Genomic DNA, 19,115 nt, shown 5'->3' on the forward strand with positions numbered 1-19,115 from the left:
CTTGGACCTCTTAAATGAGAAAAAATAAGTTGTGAATAGTTTCGTTCAAGTTTTGAAAATCCTATTTGGTTAGAGTTGAGAGGAAACTCCCTCGTCTCTCTCTCTGTGTTTCTGTCTCTACACGTAGACCTAGTCCATATCTACCTAGATCTATCCTCTCTGCTTCAAATGCCTGACTCATTTAAGAGAGAGGAAGCAACCCACCCGTATTCTGAAGTAACTTAAACACATACAGTGAGGCTACTGCATTAGCTGAAAGACTTAATACCACACTGGAGAAAAGTGCTGAGTAAAAATGATAACATCCCCAGACGGTGAAAACAGTTTAGAATTTTGTGTTTATTTCTTCTTCCTAAAAAACCTTGATGGTCTAACCAGTGAGACATCAAAAATCCATCCAGAGCTTGAGTTGGTATACATTTGTAACTACACTCAGAACTATGTGTGCTGTTTACCCTCCCTTCCATGCCCCACAAACGTGGCACATGTTTCTTTTGCTTTTTTTCTTCACTCTGTTTCCATTAAAGCCAGGAATTTAAAAATGAGGAAGTTCTGAAGGGCAGACTCTACAAAACTGACCTAACTTGGCTTACACTCTTCAAAGCTTTGGCTCACGATAGCCAAATATATTCTAGTTATTATAGTTGTAAGATTTATGAGTTCAAATTCTATGAAACTCAAAATCAAGGAGTTTTTTTTTTTCTTTCCTTTTCTAAGGAATGATTTTTTTAATTCAAGCAGACTTTCAAGATGAGAAAATTTACAATATTTTTAGTTTACCATGCCTTTGGAGTATTTTGTTCCTTAGCAGCTTTCTTTTCTTTCTTTCTTCCTTTCTCTTTCTTTCTTTCTTTCAAAGATCTTATTTATTTATTTGATAGAGAGCACAAGTAGGCAAAGTGACAGGGAGAGGGAGAAGCAGGCTCCCTCCGGGGATCCTGATGTAAGTCTCGATTCCAGGACCCTGGGATCATGACCTGAACTGAAGGCAGCAGCTTAATCAAGTGAGCCAGGTGTCCCTCACCGCCCCCAGCAGCTTTCTAAGCCCATAATTATAGATTTCTTTTAATTGTCTCTAATTATTCTTAAATCGAGTAGAGGGAGAAACTGCTAATTGTTCCTCAATATTCAGTCTTTTCTTCCTCTTGAGGTGAGCACAAAACCACATTAGCTAGAGACTAATTTCTCTCTGTCTCCCTTGCAAATTAAGTTTTGCCACTGGCGTGTGAATATATATAACTGAACTTTACAGGTCACATTAGAAAACTGCTTGCTTTCATTTCCTCTTTCTCCATATTTATCACTTAATTAAACTTAATAATCATTACCTATTTTATGAAAATCGATACTGTCCTGGGTACAGAAAAGCGAGTAAAAATTGTTCTCATATTCAACTTGTTTCCAAACTAAGAGGGATTAGTAAAAAAAAAAAAAAAAAAAAAACCTCACAAATAACTAAAAGTAAAATAAAACAAGTAATCATTATAGATGTACAAACAATGCTAAGGGTTCAAAGGAAAGAGATAATGTATCTGACCTGAGGCATCTAAAAAAATAATTTATTCAGGAGTTAATGTTGGAGAAGGGTGATAACGAATAAAGTAGGAGAGAATGGCTCGCCTGCCCTGGGCCGTCCTGAAAAATGCAGAAAAGCCAACTGCTTCCTGTAAATCTTGACACTGGCCCTGAGTTAGCCTTAAGAGTAGTTTAAAACAACACAACTTTAATATCTTAGCATTCTGGAGATCAGAAGTCCAAAATGGGTTTCACAGGGCCAAACCCAAGGTGTGGGCAAGGCAGCATTTCTTTCTGCAGCCTCTGAATGGATACATTTCCTTGACCTTTCCAGCTTCTAGAGTTTGCTCACGTTCTTTGGCTAGTGGCTTCTTCTTCCATCTTCAGAGCATGTTAAATGCTGATAGAAGTCTTCTCATATTGCATCACTCTGACCTCCAGTTCTGCCCCCCTTTTCCACTTTAAGGAGACTTGTGTTAACATTAAAATTGGGCCCACCCAGATAATCCAGAAAAATCTCCCTATCTCAGGTCAACTGATTAGCAATCTTAATTCCTTCTTGCCATATAATATAATACTATGTATAACTACCAGGATTAGGATGTGGATATCTTTGGGAGGACATTATTTGCCTATCCCATATAATTTCATCAAATCTTTATCACAGATCTCTGATTTTGGTACTAGTGTTAACTCTATAGATAAGAAATGAAGACATATAAAGACTAGAAAGATTTGCCCATGATTACCAAGCCAATAAGTGGCAGAGCAGAATTGAGAACTCAAAATATTTCTTATTCCAGGGCCTGAACTTGGATAAAGTGACCAAAGTCCAGGTCACTTTAAACTGACCAATAATTCAGTGTTAAAAAATGGTCAGTGACCAGTTTTAACACTGAGTTTCCCAGGCCAGGAAAACCCCTTGGTCCCAAGAAAACCACAATGGTTAGTCACCATGTCTGAACACTTAAGCCAAATCCCTATTACAGTAGTTTAGTGAGAATTTATTAAGGTCCTAGTGATCAGAGATCACAGCTAAATTCTAGAGGGCTCCATTGTGGTGGGATATGGTGCTTTACAAGGCACAGGGATGGCAGAGAAACTCTACCTCTTCCTACAAATTAATTTTTCCCTGGGCTTGAAAGAGGACTTCAACTACACCCATTTTGACCTCAGTCTGTACTTTCTAATTGATTAAGAAGAACTTAATTTTCACTCAGGCAAAAGATCTGCAGGCAAAGCATCCCCTGATGGGAACTGAAACTATCTGCTCAAGCAACAGGAACTTCCCTGCACCATCAGGATCTACCCATGAAAATCATGACCTGATTTTGACTGCCCATCTGCAAGTACCCACCAACCTTTGTCCCATTTTCCTTACATAAACTTGCATTTTTGGCTAGTCTTTTGAGAGGCTAGTCCATTGGCCTCACTGAAATAAATTCCTTTATTGTTTCACTACCACTCATGTTCCTGGCTTTGGATTTTGTCAGTAGTGAGTGGCCAAACCTGATCTGCTGGGACCCCTGTAGCCAGATGCGCTCACACCCCTGCAATCCAATTAGTTTGATAAAAAGATGAATTTGCTAAAGATGGTCCAGATAATTTACTCTAAGAAATTCATAAGCAGGACATTGAACATAGATGGGAAAATACACTTGAAATAGAAGATTTATAATTTACTAAAATTAGTGTCATAAACTGAGTTTCCCCAGAAACCCGCTCTGGGACAGGGACTGGGGTGCGCTTTGTTTTTTAGGAGGCGATTCCAGGAGGCATTTGTGGGGGGCTAGGAAAGAGGAGGAAGGAAGGAGGACAATATAGGATGATGATGAGCAAGTTACTGATAAGGACAGCTGGATTACTGATAATGGACAAGGTTACTGACAATGGACAGATCCCACTGAGACTTTTGAGAAGATGGCATAGAACATGCATCAGAGTTGTTCTCCACTGCAGAGGTGAGGAAGTTGGCATTCTGGCCAGGCAGTAGGAAGCCTTCATCATGCATTAAAATAGTGAATGCCAACGGGATATGGGCAGAGCACCAATAGTTCTAATTTGCCTATCCAAATTATTTTCTGAGACTTACCACTTCTCATAATTTCTACAGTGACAATTCTAGTTCAAACCACTGCAGCAGCTTCCTCATTGGCTTTCTTGCCTCCACTCTTGCTCCCCACCCAATCCCCACAAAATAGCCAAATGTCTTTTCCAAAGCATCAGTCCAATTATGTCACCCCCACCCTAGCAATGACTCAAGACAGATCTAGCTTCCTCATAGCCTTCAAAGCCTTACATTGTCTATCTCATCTCTGATATTACCTCCTAAGCAAAGCTTGTAAATCAATAATAAACAGGTATACTAGAGTTATGTTTACAATATTCAATATTACTCTTTTTTTGTTGTTGTTGAGTAGACTTGTCCAGTCTTTGCTCTTTGGTTCTTCTATTTACAATGCTTTTCCCAGTGGATCACCTTCTCACCATTCAGGTTTAACTCTAACATCCCCTCCACACAAAGGCCTTTTCTTATTTATTACCTTAGACCTAGTCATTCTTTTCACTGACTTTTTTAGAGCAATTATTGGTCTCCCAAGTACTTCTTTGTGTGTTTTCATATTTACTGTTTCTGCACACTATCATATAAACCCCTAATGGGCAGTGATTTGGAATGTCTTGTTCAAAGTTATATTCCCAGTACCTAGAATGGTTCCTTGTACATACTAGGGATTTCAGAAATATTTTTTATGAAAAAATGTTTCCAAGGATGAGGTTGAATGGAAGGACTAATCTGTCTTGAATATTGTAAACATAACTCCAATATACCATGTTATTATTGGTTTACAATAATCATGAGGAGATGATTTGCTAAGCAAAAGCAAAACTGACGAGATTATGAAAAACTTTCATCAGTGGAGTCCCATTTAATGAAGTTCTATTTTCAAAGAGGGTTCTAGATAATGTTCTATTTTTAGAATGGAAATAAAATGATAACTTGCAATTTTCTTTTTCCCTTTAAGTAAATGGATTTATAGCTTTGTATTAAAATTGTTCTCCTCCAAGTTTTAGTCAATATGTTAAAAAAATAACTGAAATTAACAGCATTGAAAAATATTATCAATCAACTTCCAGGAAGTATATTGTTACTTTCTGAAAATATAGACAGCTCCACCACCTCTAAATCTTTAAGGCTGTTTTTCTGTTTTCTTGTTTTTTTTTTGTTTTCCTGTATGGTGGATCCTGCCTTCCTGTTCTACTGTTGACTAATTAGGATGTTGCATTTCATTCATTTTATATAAAGACCCAATTAAAAATTTGGAATGAAGTCAGCTAATTTTAAATAGAAAAAAAATTAATGCACACTGTCAGAGTTTAACAGGATGCTGATTGCAGATAGTGAATCTCAAAGCCCTTCAAATACAGCCCAACCCACGTTCCAGCCTTCTGCCCTGCCTCTTCCTCCCCCTACTCCCCACCATCCACCCCATTTTGTCTACACTTGTTACACAAACAGATTTCCGCCCTCCTGTCTGCCTTTGTCTGGGCTGTTCTCCAGCCTATCTCCCATTCTGTCAGCATCCTCTACTCACACCTTTCTTCTTCTTTCAAGTCCCAGGTCAAGTTTCCTTCTTCTAGGAAGCTCTCTCCAAACCCCCAGGCACTTGCTGGGTCTTTATTCCTGCACTCAGTATTCAGATTATACTTGGTAAAATAAGCCTAACATACCCCTTTTCAAACTGCAGTGTACTGATTTACGTCTAAATCAACCCCATCCTGATGCACAATCTCTCAGGGCAAGAAGAGCATCTATTCTGGAATCCTCAATACTTACCATACTCACTACAGGAAGTGCCCCCTAAGTAGCTGGTGAATGTCCTACTCACTTCAACATATGGTTCTAAGAGGGTATGTCCTGTACATGTCATTTTGCTCTGCAGTGCTAACTGGTAATGAAGATGGGGTGGGGTGGGGAAGGGACGTGTCATGCTCATGTCTCCTCCTTTCCCTATATTCTCCCTTCTGGCTTCAAGATGGGTCAGTGACCAGATGAAGAGACTGGACTGAGGTTCGGATACCTTATACTGCCTCAGACACCAGGACTCAGGAATCCGCTTAAAGGGCTTTTCTGTGGCTTATCTCCTTTTACAAATACTTCCTCCATCTGCTCCCCCTTCCCATGTCCTGGCAGCCTCAGGCTTTTCAAGTTTCCTACCCAGGGCTTTCCCAATTTCCTTGACCCTTCTATCAATACATCTAGACTCTAAAATTACATAAATATATGAATATAGAAGCTTTTCTACTTTATTCTTTTTTAAGATTTTATTCATTTATTTGAGAAAGGAAGACAGAGAATGAGTGAGGGTGGGCACGGGTAGAGGGAGAGAGAGAAGCAGACTCCCTACTGAGCAGGGAGCCCTAGGTAGGACTCCATCCCAGGACCCTGAGATCCTGACCTGAGCCCAAGGCAGATGCTTAACTGACTAAGCCACCCAGGTGCCAGGAGGAGCCTTTCTATTTTATAGATTTTTTTTTTTTTAATTTGACAGAGAGAGATCACAAGTAGGCAGAGAGGCAGGCAGAGAGAGAGAGGAAGGGAAGCAGGCTCCCTGCTGAGCAAAGAGCCCGATGCAGAGCTCGATCCCAGGACCCCGGGATCTCCACCTGAGCTGAAGGCAGAGGCTTAACCCACTGAGCCACCCAGGCGCCCCAAGCCTTCCTATTTTAAAAGGCAGAGGTTAACTCCAATGAAATTCTAATAAAAGTAAGCTATTTTTAACTTGGAAACTGCGTTTTACTGACTCTACCCTATATCTGAGCCTTCTATACAAAATAACCTTTTATAAAAAATAGACATTCGCTAATTACTAACTTGTATATTGTGACCTTTATTTATAAATGTCAACTGGACTATGGTGTCCAGATCAAATGTTCTGGGTGTGTCTGGGAAGGCTGTTTCCAGAAGGAACTCGCATCTGAATCACTGGACTCAACAGACTGCCTCCCCCACGTAGTTGGACCTTATCAGTCCAATGGGGGCCTGAATAGAACTACTGGCAGAAAAAATAGATATTTACTACCTTTATTCTGCCTCACTAAGTGAACTGGGATATCTCATACCCTCTCCAGTCTTGAGACTGAGATTTATACCATCTGGTCCCTGGTTCTTAGGCCTTCAGACACAGACTGAATCATACCATTGACTTTTCCAGGTTTCCAGCTTATTGTTGGTAGATCATGGGATTTCTCAGCCTCCATAATCACATAAACCAATTCCTCATAATAAATCTCCAAATGTATTTCTATATCTACATCTATATCTACCTCCTATTAGTTTTATTTCTCTGAAGAACACTAACAGATAGATTTAAAATATATACTTTATATAAAAGAAATACAAAAAAATCCCAAAGGTCACTTCTAGCTCATTTTCTAAAGCAACCAATACTCTAAAATACAGAAGTTCACCTCAATAAATTAAATTTCTGACTGAATTTCAGCTGTTTTAAATACATCATTAACCTAATATTGGCCTTACCCCACAGGTTTAAGGGGGAAAAAAGCCTTAATTCACCTTGAATTCAATATCACATTTTGCTTCAGCCTTTAAATACCAACCCAAAAAGTGTTCAAAGCAAATTTGTTGGATTGTGTTGTTTTCTTCTTTTGAGTGAATACTAAACTTTATATTTGATCAAGTTCAATGATTTCATCATTGTATGAAAAGGTTTTCTTTGGTGTCTTAAAAAAATTAAATTCAAAGTGTGAAAGTAATTTTAATGTCACTAACTCTCTTTAAAATTGTAAGATGCAAGAAGTTAAAGCCCTCTTCCCCCTTCCCCATCCTCATTCCCCTGGACACCACGTCTGATGGCAATTGGGTACACGTTTTTCCCAACAATTAGGACTTCCTTCAACCCTACTTTCTCACAAACAAACTCAACATCTCCTTAAATGCATCCCCTATTTGCTTTCCTTTTCTGAACTGCCAATTATGAAAGAACTGTCCTCACAAGTTATTTATACTTTCATCATTTCTCATTCATTCTTTAACTCTGTAATCCTCTGTTCTTCTACTCTTCTGAAACTGCTCTCACTAGAGACACCCATGCCCACACAGCTACCCAATTCAGGAACTTTCCTTCTCAGTTTTTGTCAAACTTGACATGGCTGCACCCCCCGAACCCTAGCATCCTGAAGTCCATTCCTCCCTTGCCTTCTAGGACAACACTCTTCTGATTCTTCTCCTATCACTAACGGCTACTCTTCAGTTCCTCTGCCCCACCTCACCTGTCTTTCTCATGTCCGTGTTCCACAGACTTCTACTCCTGCTTCTGCTTTCTTCTCTTCTACATGTCTTTTTGTGTTCTTATCCACTCTGCTAGTTTCAACTATCACCTATGTTACAGGATTTCTTTTCCTTAGGTGGACACAGTTCTTGGTCACTCCCCTTTGAAGAAAGAGGAGGACAAGATGAAAAGTGGTGGGCAGCAAAGCAAAGCTCATTGAGCTACAGTAAAGCAAAGTTTACTGAGCAATAGTACAAAGCTCTCAAAGAGGGAGGGGAACCGAGAGGGTTGGGTTGCCAATTTGGTCTTTAAATCTATGGGTTTTTCCAAGCTTTTCAGTATGTGTGTTTTAATTTTTTTTTTTAAGATTTTATTTATTTGCCAGAGAGAGAGAGAGAGAGAGTGTACAAGCAGGAGCAGCAGCAGGGAGAGGGAGAAGCAGGTTCCCTGCAGAAAGCCCAATGTGGGACTCGATCCCAAGACCTTGGGATCATGACCTGAGTCAAAAGCAGATGCGTAATTGACTGAGCCACCCAGGTGTCCCTGGGTTGTTTTAATCTCATTAACCCCCAGACACCTGTCATCCAATCAGGTTTTTGTCCACACACTCATCTACCTATCTAGCAGTTGTTCACCTGGGAAAGGGTGGAAGGCTCCTTCCAGGGTGGTGGTCTGCAGCTTAGAAGACCAAGAGAGCAGCAGCCACCACTGCCCTAAGGCATGTTAGCCAGCTATAGGGCAACAGATCAAGCACTTCATTTAAATATCCCACTGGCTGTTGAGTGGGCCCCTAGGCCTGGATTAGGACGTCCAAGGCCATTCCCTTCCTTTCTGTCACATACAAGTTGTGTAAGTCCTCTCAGTTGGATGACTTAAAGCTAGGGCACTGCGTAAAGCCGAGAATAACAGGATGGGGTCTTTTTCCTTTTAAGAGTAGTTTTCCTCCTAGGACAGAGATGGGAGGCCTTGTTCCTGCCTGCCTTTCTTCCAATTATCCTTTATTACCTATATATAATGACTTCCATATCTGGAATCAGACTAATGCCATCTTAGACAAACCTGCCATCTTAGACAAAACTTCCATATCTGGAATCAGACTAATGCCATCTTAGACAAACCTGCCAGTTTGTGACAGAAACCTTCTTCTTCTTTTTTTTTTCTTAAAGATTTTATTTATTTATTTGACAGAGAGAGATCACAAGTAGGCAGAGAGGCAGATAGAGAGAGAGGGGGAAGAAGGCTCCCCGCCAAGCAGAGAGCCCGATGCAGGGCTCAACCCTAGGACCCTGAGATCATGACCTGAGCTGAAGGCGGAGGTTTAACCCACTGAGCCACCCAGGCACCCTGTCCTGAAACCTTCTGCAGCATGTAACCCCACTCCCACCGTTCTTTTGTTCAGCAGCACACTTAAGTACACCTTCAGAGCAGAACACCCTTGATCTGCCCTAGTGATATGTCTATTCTTAAATATTCTCTGCTTGGGTGGTCCCTCAACACATACTCTTAGTCTCTAGGGCTATAAAAGCAGGTCTTAAGGGAGATTGGGTTATGGAGATCTGCTTGTCTTGTGGAAGCCCAAGACATCCTTCTATCCATAAGTTCCCTTAATAAAAACCATTTCCTGTCTAGCTGGACAAGCTGGACATGTCAAGACTTTTTCTTTGGTCATCTGGCTCCTTTGGCCTCTGGAAGTCATTTGCATTATCTTTCTTTCCAGGAACAACCCTACTCTTCTCCTGATCTACAAAAGCTGAAATCTATTTTCCAGTATCTCTAATGGGCTGCCCCAGATTCACAATGAAACTCCCTTGTCTGTAATTGAACTTGTGATGTCTTCCCTCCCATTATAACCTGATAATAACCTGGTCCTCTTCCTATATTCTAAAGTTCACTCACATTTCCACTCATTCCTGTTGTCCAAACTGAAACAAACTCCTTGCCCATCTTCATATCTAGTTTCAGTCAATTCTTTTATTATTTCTCTTAAATATTCTGTTCTGTCACTACCACATTTCTAAAGACACTTTCAACAATCTTTGCCTGAGTTATTATAACATTGAGCTATTGTAACACTTTAAAACCAGTTTCCCAGCCTTTAATCATACAACCTTCAAGTCATTTTCCCTATAGCAGTTAATGTTATTTTCTATGATCCTGCAGCACCCCCTGGAACAAGGCCCCCAGGTTGGGCCCTGAGCCCAGTATGTGAGCTCCCCTATGGGAGGAGCTGTGCCCATGACCACCAAGCAGAACCTGGAGGAGAAGCAGGAACCCTTGGGCAGTTCCTTTCGGAAGAGAACATGGCCACCCATTTCTCTTGACTCAGCCTGCACAATGACCACCCTTACTGCAGCACCCCCTACGGATTTCCCCCCCCCATCTCTGCCCCGATTCAGGAGCCCTTGCTCTGAGCTGCTTCTCTGCAGCTACCCTGGGAACCTGATCCTCGAGTTCCTCTGGCTGCTGAGGCTAGGGGACACCCCCACCCCTCATTACCCTGAAACCCAAGCCGGGGAGATAATGGAGCTCTGAGTGCTCGTGGGCAGTATTTCTGCCCATCTTCCTTCTTCCCCACAACAGAGAAGACCAGCATCCCCACTAAGGGACCAGCTGTCCTGAATATTCTCCAGACCAAGCCTCCGGCCCTGGACCTACTCTCAACAGAGGACACTGAATCCCACAGCGCCCTGGTGTGGTGGGGCAGCAGGGACAGGAGCATGGGAAGTGAGACATTCCCCCAAGAACTGAGTAAAGATTGCTGAGAAAAAAAAAAAAAAAAGTTATTTTCTGACACATCCATGTCAGTTCCCTGTTTAAAAACCTCCAATATTCTTTAATGTTCATGGGACTTTGAAACACCTATCTAAATATTAACAAGTCAGAAAACAACAAATGTTGGTGAGGATGCTGAAAAAGGGAATCCTCTTACATTATTGGTGGGAATGCAAGCCATTGCAGCTACTCTGGAAAACAGTATGGAGGTTCCCCAAGAAGTTAAAAATTGAGCTACCCTATGACGCAGTAATGGCACTACCAGGTGTTTACCCAAAGGATATCCAGTAATTGCACTACTAGGTTTTACCCGAAGGATATGTTGTGATTCAAAGGGGCACCTGTACCCCAATGTTTATAGCAGCAATGTCCACAACAGCCAAACTATGGAAAGAGCCCAGATGTCCATCAACAGATGAATGGATAAAGAAGACGTGCCATATATACACAATGGAATATGACTCAGCCATCAAAAAGGATAAAATCTTACCTTTTGCAACAATGTGGATGGAATTGGAAGGTATTATGCTAAGCGAAATAAGTGAATCAGAGAAAAATAATTACATGGTTTTACTTACATGCGGAATTTAGGAAACAAAACAGATAATCATAGGGGAAGGGAAGGAAAAATAAAGTAAGATGAAATCAGAGAGGGAGACACACCATAAGAGACTCTTAATCACAGGAAACAAACTGAGGGTTGCTGGGGGGGGGGCAGGTAGGGGGATGGGGTAACTGTGTGATGGGCATTAAGGAAGGCAGGTGATGTCATAAGCACTGGGTGTTATATGCAACTAATGAATAACTGAACTCTACATCTGAAACTAATGATACACTACATGTTAATTAATTCAATTTAAATAAAATAAAAAATAAGACACATGTACTGTAATTATATATTATGTACATAAAATAATAACTCTCACACAGAAACAAGGTGCTTAGCTATCAGATTCCATTCTACCTAACTATCCCTGCCCACAAATAGCCCTATCTTTCAGCCATTCCTCCAGCTGTCTGGGCTCTTGCTTGCACCTGGGTTCTTGCTGAGCGTGTTTCATCAGCACTGAATCAGCAATTTCAGTGTGGCTGAACTGTGAAAATGTTCTCTCTTTGGGAGAGAAGTAAGAAGTTAAGACAATCCTCTGTTTTTTAAATAATGGAAAGGTTTCCAACATGGGTAGATATCTTAAGTAGGAAGGATGCAGATTTCCTCTCTCTTCTTAGGATGAATGAAAAAGAATCTTTTCCGAATTGGACTTAATGTACTTCCTAATAACAAACTTATATTTTTAAAACTTCCTCCTGAGTATAGAATAGTAAAAGCCAGTGAAATCTTTTTTGGTTAGAGCTCTTTTATCCTTGAGTTCATTCATCAGCAATTGAAATCTCTGAGTCCCACGTGTAAGAATATGGAAATGCTGTTAAGTTAGAAATATCAGTGGTAGCAGGAAGCATTTTTTCTTAATTCTGTCCTGAATTTAATAAATGCTTCCACTGAGAGTACCTGTCTCCTAAAAGCTATAGCTCTGTTTAGATTAAGATACTGAAGTTCCCATTGCTGTATAAGATTGCCTTCAATGTGGGATTGTTCAGTGTAGCCAACATTGCATAAAAATCCTCTGGGTGCTACAGAAGACACAAACCCTAGGAAAAAGTTATCAGAAAACAGGCAACAGTCTTTGAGTTCCCTGATTACTGTTAAAGATTTCGAGAAATCAGAAAAGCAACATGGCACAGTAGAAAGTGCTTTGAAGTTAGGCAAACTGGATTTACATCCATACCCCATTACTTGAGCAAGCTAAGCAATTTTAGGCAAGTCACTTGACCTCTCTGAGATTACCTAATCTGTATAGTAAGGTGAATTCTATGTCATAGAGGGGATGAGAACATTTCTATTAGTGGCCAAACGAATGAATGATGGTCTCTTTCCAAATCAACTCTTCACATATGAAAAACAGATGAGCATAGTATGGCTTACAAACATAGTATGCTTGCAACCAGAGGAAGTTGCAATATAGTATTAGAGCCAAAGAATTCACAAGTCGGAGTTCTCAGCTAACAGATGACATGTTATAACAACAAAAGTATCAAGTTAGATACCATACTATGAACTTCTCATATTGAATTAATTTTTATGTGGAAAGTAGTAAGTGATTTAGATGAAACTTTTTTTAAAACAAGAGGACTGTTATTTTTCTTTTTTTAATATAATGATGGAAGTCTGACTGTTGTAAAAAAGGTTTTTGACCTTGGGACTCTACAAAAACAAAATTATACTATTTTTGTAAGATTATATATGAGACTCTGGAGTCTTAATGAACAGGGCAAATTCATGGGAATAATATTTAAAGGGTTTAGCTACTTATCTAAACTTCATACTATCTAGAAAATGTATAGAAATATTTTCCCTTGGATGAAATTTCTTTTCTTTCTTTCTTTCTTTTTTTTTTTTTTTTAAGATTTTGTTTATTTATTTGACAGAGATCACAAGTAGGCAGAGAGGCAGGCACAGAGACAGGAGGAAGCAGGCTCCCCGCCGAGCAGAGAGCCCAATGTGGGGCTCAATCCCAGGACCCTGAGATCACGACCTGAGCCGAAGGCAGAGGCCTAACCCACTGAGCCACCCAGGTGCCCCACATTGGATGAAATTTCTTAACCTTAGGATTTTGAATTGTTTTCAAATATAAAAGTCACATTTATTAAATGGTTTAATTGTCTACTTTTGGTATTGTGTCAAGCAAATTATCATGACTCACATTGACATAAAATTCCATGTAATGATTTTTATTAATTGTTTCACATTCATTATTTTCTTTTCATTTTACTTTAAATTATTTCACTTTACTAAAAGTAATGTGGGGGACTGTCCCACTAAGCATATATTTTGTTGTTTATTTAAATGATTAACCTAATTATACAAGTTTTTCAACTAATGATTCCTGAATTTGATTTGTTTAGCTTCCTTATTCCCTCTGAATTAATCGCTCATTTTTGTAAATTATTTTAAATCTCCAAGTTTTATAGTGAAGGAGCATAATAGTTAGATATCTTTTTCATATAACATGAGCCAGTAGATAAATACTTCTAGTGAAAATACTTACACCTACTAAAAACAGGTAATTTGGGTTCAAATAAATGCCAAGCGAAAGGATTAATTTTAATAAATGAGTTTTTACTTAAAGGCTTTTATAAAGTATAGGCCTGCTATAACTGTGGAATGGCATTTTATCAGCAGCAAGCCTTTCCCCCAAAACCCGAAGATACTATGTGCCTAAAATGGGGTTGTTTAGCAGAACTTTCCACCATGCAAGCTTTTCAAGAGTGGCCACTAGTCAGATGTTGCTCTGGAGTTCTTACAATGTGGTCATTGTGACTGATGAACTGAATTTTTAATTTTAATAATTTAAACTTAAATAGGCACACATGGCTAGTGGCTACTGTAATGGACAGTGCAGGTCTAGAATGCATGTTGAAATAGCTGGAGAAGTAAACAAGTGTGATTACCATGCCCTCAACCCCACCTCTTTTTCATGTTGTTCAGTTCTTACCTATAGTAGAGTCCAATTTAAGTCTCATTTCCTGGATGAAATTTTCGCTGACCACTCTAATACACATGGATGTCTTTCTTGTCTGAACCCTAAACACAATTTTTATAATGGAATTTAGTGTCTGATTGTACTTTGCACAATAGTTTAATTTTAATACATGTAAGTTTTATTAGCATAAAACAATACAGGTAATATTATTAGCGTTTATTCATTGAAAGCTTACAGTGCTAAACTTTACACATATCTTATTTCATCTTCTTAACAGTCTGGTAAAGTATACATTCTGATCTCCACTTAGGGGGACATGGGTGGCTTAGTCGGTTAGCTGGTTAACCGCCTGCTTTTGGCTCAGGTCATGATCTCAGAGTTCTGGGCTCCTTGCTCAGTGGGGAGTCTGTTTCTCCCTCTCGCTCTCTGCCTCTCCCCACTGCTCGTGATCGCTCTCTCACTCTCTCTCAAATAAATAAATAAAATGTTTTTTTAAAAATCTCTCTATTTAAATAGAGATTAACCCGCTCAGAGAGATGAAGTAACTTGCCTGGGTTAAACAGATAGTGAATGGCAGAGCTGGAACTTGAAATCAGGTCCATGACTATCCTACACAGGTAGGGATCTTGTTGGAGTAGGTAGGGTTTTATGAGATATTTTGACCTGATTTGATTATTGGAAGCCATCATAACAAATCTAAGCCCTATTTGAGAAGACCATTTTTTAACAATTACAGCATAATGGTAGTAAATGATCATGATTCAGTTTAAATTACCAGAGTATTTCATTTATACTGAAAGACCATTCCAAAGTTCACATCACTTTCTTAAAGACCAGTTGCTCCCTCTAGTGAAAAATCAATGTGAATACCATGCCCACTAAGTAAGAGATTCTTAGTAGACCTACCTTCCTTTGGCATGTCTTAGAAATTTGTGGAGGTGTATTCTGGTTATTAAAAACAATGCTATTGGTAGTGTCAGAAATGTTATAAACCAATAGTAAGTCCTCACTCAACAACAACAAAATTGTTCCATTTCTGAGAGGGAAAACCACCTGTATTTATGTCAGCCTGGAATTTAACTTCATTTTACTTGTAAAAACGAAATATGTTGCGCTGTTTTACTGTGCAGTGAATATTCCAGGAATGAAGCTATGTATTTCATCTAATTGAGGACATTATCAAGTGTAAAATATAGCATTACTTAAATATCACCAAGAAAAGAGAAAAAAAGAAAAATATTGTCAATTAAACTATGACACAATGGATTTTTAAAAATAATTTTTACTTTGTCTTTCAAAAGCTCTTTCAGACTTTAGTTAGATGTAAATCAAATATCACACTTAGACACATATAAAAGGAAAAACAGAAGCAAAGTAAACTGTTAAGGTACTTCTAGAACTTCTTCATATTCAGAAAATTTTCTGCAACAGTTTTGACTCAGAGTTGTCAGTATCCATGTTTTCCCAAACAATATTATCCTCTCTGCTCTCAACTAGTTTGGTGATGCTATATTTCTTAAAATGGTGCTCAACTCTTATATCTATGATTTTCTTCAAAGACATAGACACCAATTATATAAGTTTTTATGTTAGCACTTTTTTGAGCCTGCCAAGGAGACTGATAGAAAGTTTTCAAACTATGGGTTGTATCCCTTCCTCAGATGGTCTTTAATGTTTGTCCAGAATGAAAACAGTAACCACAACCAAGTTCTCACATACTCAGGCAATGACAACAAAAATATCATGACTAAAACCTGGTTGATAGTGGTTATACATTTTGATTACAGAAATGTGAACATGTTTCTTTCCTTCTTTTTTTTTTTTTTTGGTGAAAATGTATTTCTTACAGGGGAAGAAATAAGGAGCCATGGTAATCTAGGGGAACTCTTCCTTTTTCTTTTCTAGAACTTCACCAAGATTTGGTCACCAAGAGGAATTCTACTCTGGCTTAAAGTAAAACCTACCTGTATCAATCTCCAGCCACAGTGACTATACCAACAGGTGTAACTTTCATTTTCTTTTTTTAAAATGATTTATTTATTCATTTGACAGAAACATAGCGAGAGAGGGAACACAAACAGGGGGAGTGGGTGAGGGAGAGGGAGAAGCAGGCTTCCTATTAAGCAGGGAGCCCAATGCAGGGCTCGATCCCAGCACCCTGGGATCATAACCTGAGCCAAAGGCAGACACCCAATGACAGAGCCACCCAGGTGCCCCAACAGGTATAACTTTCTAACTACTTTGTCATTTCTTATAATGTGGGCATGTTAATGCCTTTTGTCTATTGAAACAGACACTGTTATAAATTACTTTTACTTCTCTTTTTATATCAGAGTCAAGTCATTATATTTATGTTTTTCTATTAATGTGTGTAGTTGGGGTTATATTATCCATGAATTTCATGTCAAGAAAGTAAAAACTTACTAAAAAAGATGATAGAGGGTCTGATGGGGTTTACAAAATACTGAATTTAGGTATTATCAATAACTACTCTTCTTCTAAACAGAAAGCAAATCCTGGCGTACTTTCCTAACAAACTAATACGCTTGTGGATAGGGGAATGGGTGTGTATTAATTCAACATTTGTTGAACTGAATAAACAAATGTGTATTAATTCAACATTAAGTGACGATAGTTTTATGCTTTTATTTTAGGGAGTAACTTCACATTTTGTACAGAGAGCAGTTCTTGAGTTAAATTCCCTAGATCCAAATCATGGGTCTACCATTTTTTTAAAGATTCCATTTATGGGGCGCCTGGGTGGCTCAGTGGGTTAAGCCGCTGCCTTTGGCTCGGGTCATGATCGCAGGGTCCTGGGATTGAGCCCCGCATCGGGCTCTCTGCTCAGCCGGGAGCCTGCTTCCTTCTCTCTCTCTGCCTGCCTCTCTGCCTGCTTCTGATCTCTCTTAAAAAAAAAAAAAAAAAAAAAAAAAAGGAAAGATTCCTTTTATTTATTTATTTATTTTTAAGTTTTTAAAAAAGATTTTATTTATTTATCTGAGAGACAGAGAGAGAGAGATCACACATGGGGGTAGGGATGGAGGGAGAAGCAGACTCCCTACTGAGCAGGGAGTTCTTCACAGGACTTGACCCCAGGACTCTGGGATCATAACCTGAGCCAAAGGCAGATGCTTAACCGACTGAGCCACCTAGGTGCCCCTTATTTATTTATTTAGAGAGCACAAGGAGGGAAAAAGGGAGAGGGAGAGAGAATCTCAAGTAAACTTCTAGTTGGGCCTGGAGCCCAACACAAGGGCTCCATGACCCTGAGATCATGACCTTAGAAAAGTCAAGAGTTGGTTGCTTAACTGATGGATCTACCCAGGTGCCCCGGGTCTATCATTTTTTTTTTTTTTTAAGGGAAACTGACAGCTCATTATTTATATTATTTATAACATTATTTTTTATTTATAAAAATAGCTAACATATGTAATGTTTAATATATGGCAGGCCCAGCTTAATTTAATTTACACTAACGCATTTAATCCTCACAAAGGATCCACCATTTTTTATGTCATTTTTGAATGAGTAACTCAGTCTCTCTTTGTGTCAGTTCCCTAGTGAGTAAAATAAAGGTCATAATAGCACTGCCTCACAGGGTTCTTCATAAGAACTAAAGGATACAATACACAGGGTAGTGTTTACAACAGTGGTCAGTACATCAGAAGCAGTAAACACATGAAAGCTATCATTAGTTATAACCACAAAACGTATCTTGCTGCAAAACAAAAATGTCTGAACTTCTGCTAAACTCTTTATCTCCTGAGAAATCATTCCTGAAGAATCTGTGATTCTTTGATATGATGCAAAATAGCTTCATGGTTTTCGTCAATGTTTCTCCCAGAACCATATTAAAAAAGACTAGACTACCTTTGAGTAGTGAATTTTATTGCAAATTGCCACAGAAATGCTCTGTAAAGTAAAAATATATCTTATATTTAAAAATGCCAAAAGGGCACTAGGCATTATATAAGACTGATGAAACTAATACCTCTGAAACTACTAATACACTATATAATAATTAACTGAATTAAAATTTTTAAAAATGCAAAAAGGTAATATATGGAGCAGAGCTAAAATATACTCCCCCATAAAATAAAATATAATGCCAGTACGGACACACTGTTAGTTTTTGTAAGATGATTTAAGGTTTTGTTTATTCAAATCAGCAAATATCATTAAGGATCTATTAAAATCTTAGCTCCGTGCTATGCTGAGTAAATGCAAAAGAAGAAGCAACTGTGTCCTCTCCCACGGAATGATACTGGGATGCTGGAATGCTGAGACTGACATGCAGGAAACAACCAGAGTCACTAAGAGGACGAGTATAATTAAGTGCTCAGTTGCATGGCTCAGCAGAATTGTAGGAAATCAGAGCGGGAAGATTAATGAGTCATAGAGTGGCTCAGGAAAGTTGCCCCTAGGAGAAAGAGGAGGAATGTAAGAGTTTTTATGTATGATCTTGGTTAAGTTCATTAACCACTCAGTTACTGCTTCCTCTTTTATAAAATTTGACAATTTAATGCATACAAAATGCCTCGCACACTCTAAAGCAAGACAGGTTTGTGATAGGGTCTTAGAGAATGAATAGTATCCACCTAAAAAGAATGTTTTAGATAGCAAGATAACCGTGTCATGTAAAAGAGACACATATTCCTTTTAAGACTTTAGGTTCAAAAAGATAAGAAAAAACGTCTCCAAGTAATAGCTGCAAATAATATTATTAATATATTAAGTACAGTTTTTTGTGGCAAATAGCAACCATATTTTTTTTTTCCTGCAAGGCAAGATAACTCCTTCAGCACATGAAACTTGGTGCAGACTGAAATCCTAAAGAGTTCCTTCTTCCACGAAAAGATTCTTTCTTAAAAGATTTTTTAAAAAGTTGCAGGGGCACCTAGGTGGCTCAGTGAGTTAAAGCCTCTGCCTTTGGCTCAGGTCATGATCTCAGGGTCCTGGAATAGGGACCCGCATCGGGTTCTCTGCTCAGCGGGGAGCC

The 19,115-nt window shown here is 38.9% G+C and overlaps 1 long non-coding RNA gene and 1 pseudogene across 1 annotated transcript in view; one reads left to right on the forward strand and one right to left on the reverse strand.

Moving 5' to 3' along the window:
* The window catches only part of LOC131833473 (uncharacterized), a 61,627-nt gene that overhangs the window by 40,215 nt on the left and 2,297 nt on the right, over window positions 1-19,115 (reverse strand). The gene's annotated exons all lie outside the window — the stretch shown is intronic.
* LOC131833472 (host cell factor C1 regulator 1-like) lies at window positions 10,041-10,337 on the forward strand (annotated as a pseudogene).

The sequence above is a fragment of the Mustela lutreola genome, chromosome 6 (genome assembly GCF_030435805.1).
Source record: "Mustela lutreola isolate mMusLut2 chromosome 6, mMusLut2.pri, whole genome shotgun sequence".
NCBI lineage: Eukaryota > Metazoa > Chordata > Mammalia > Carnivora > Mustelidae > Mustela > Mustela lutreola.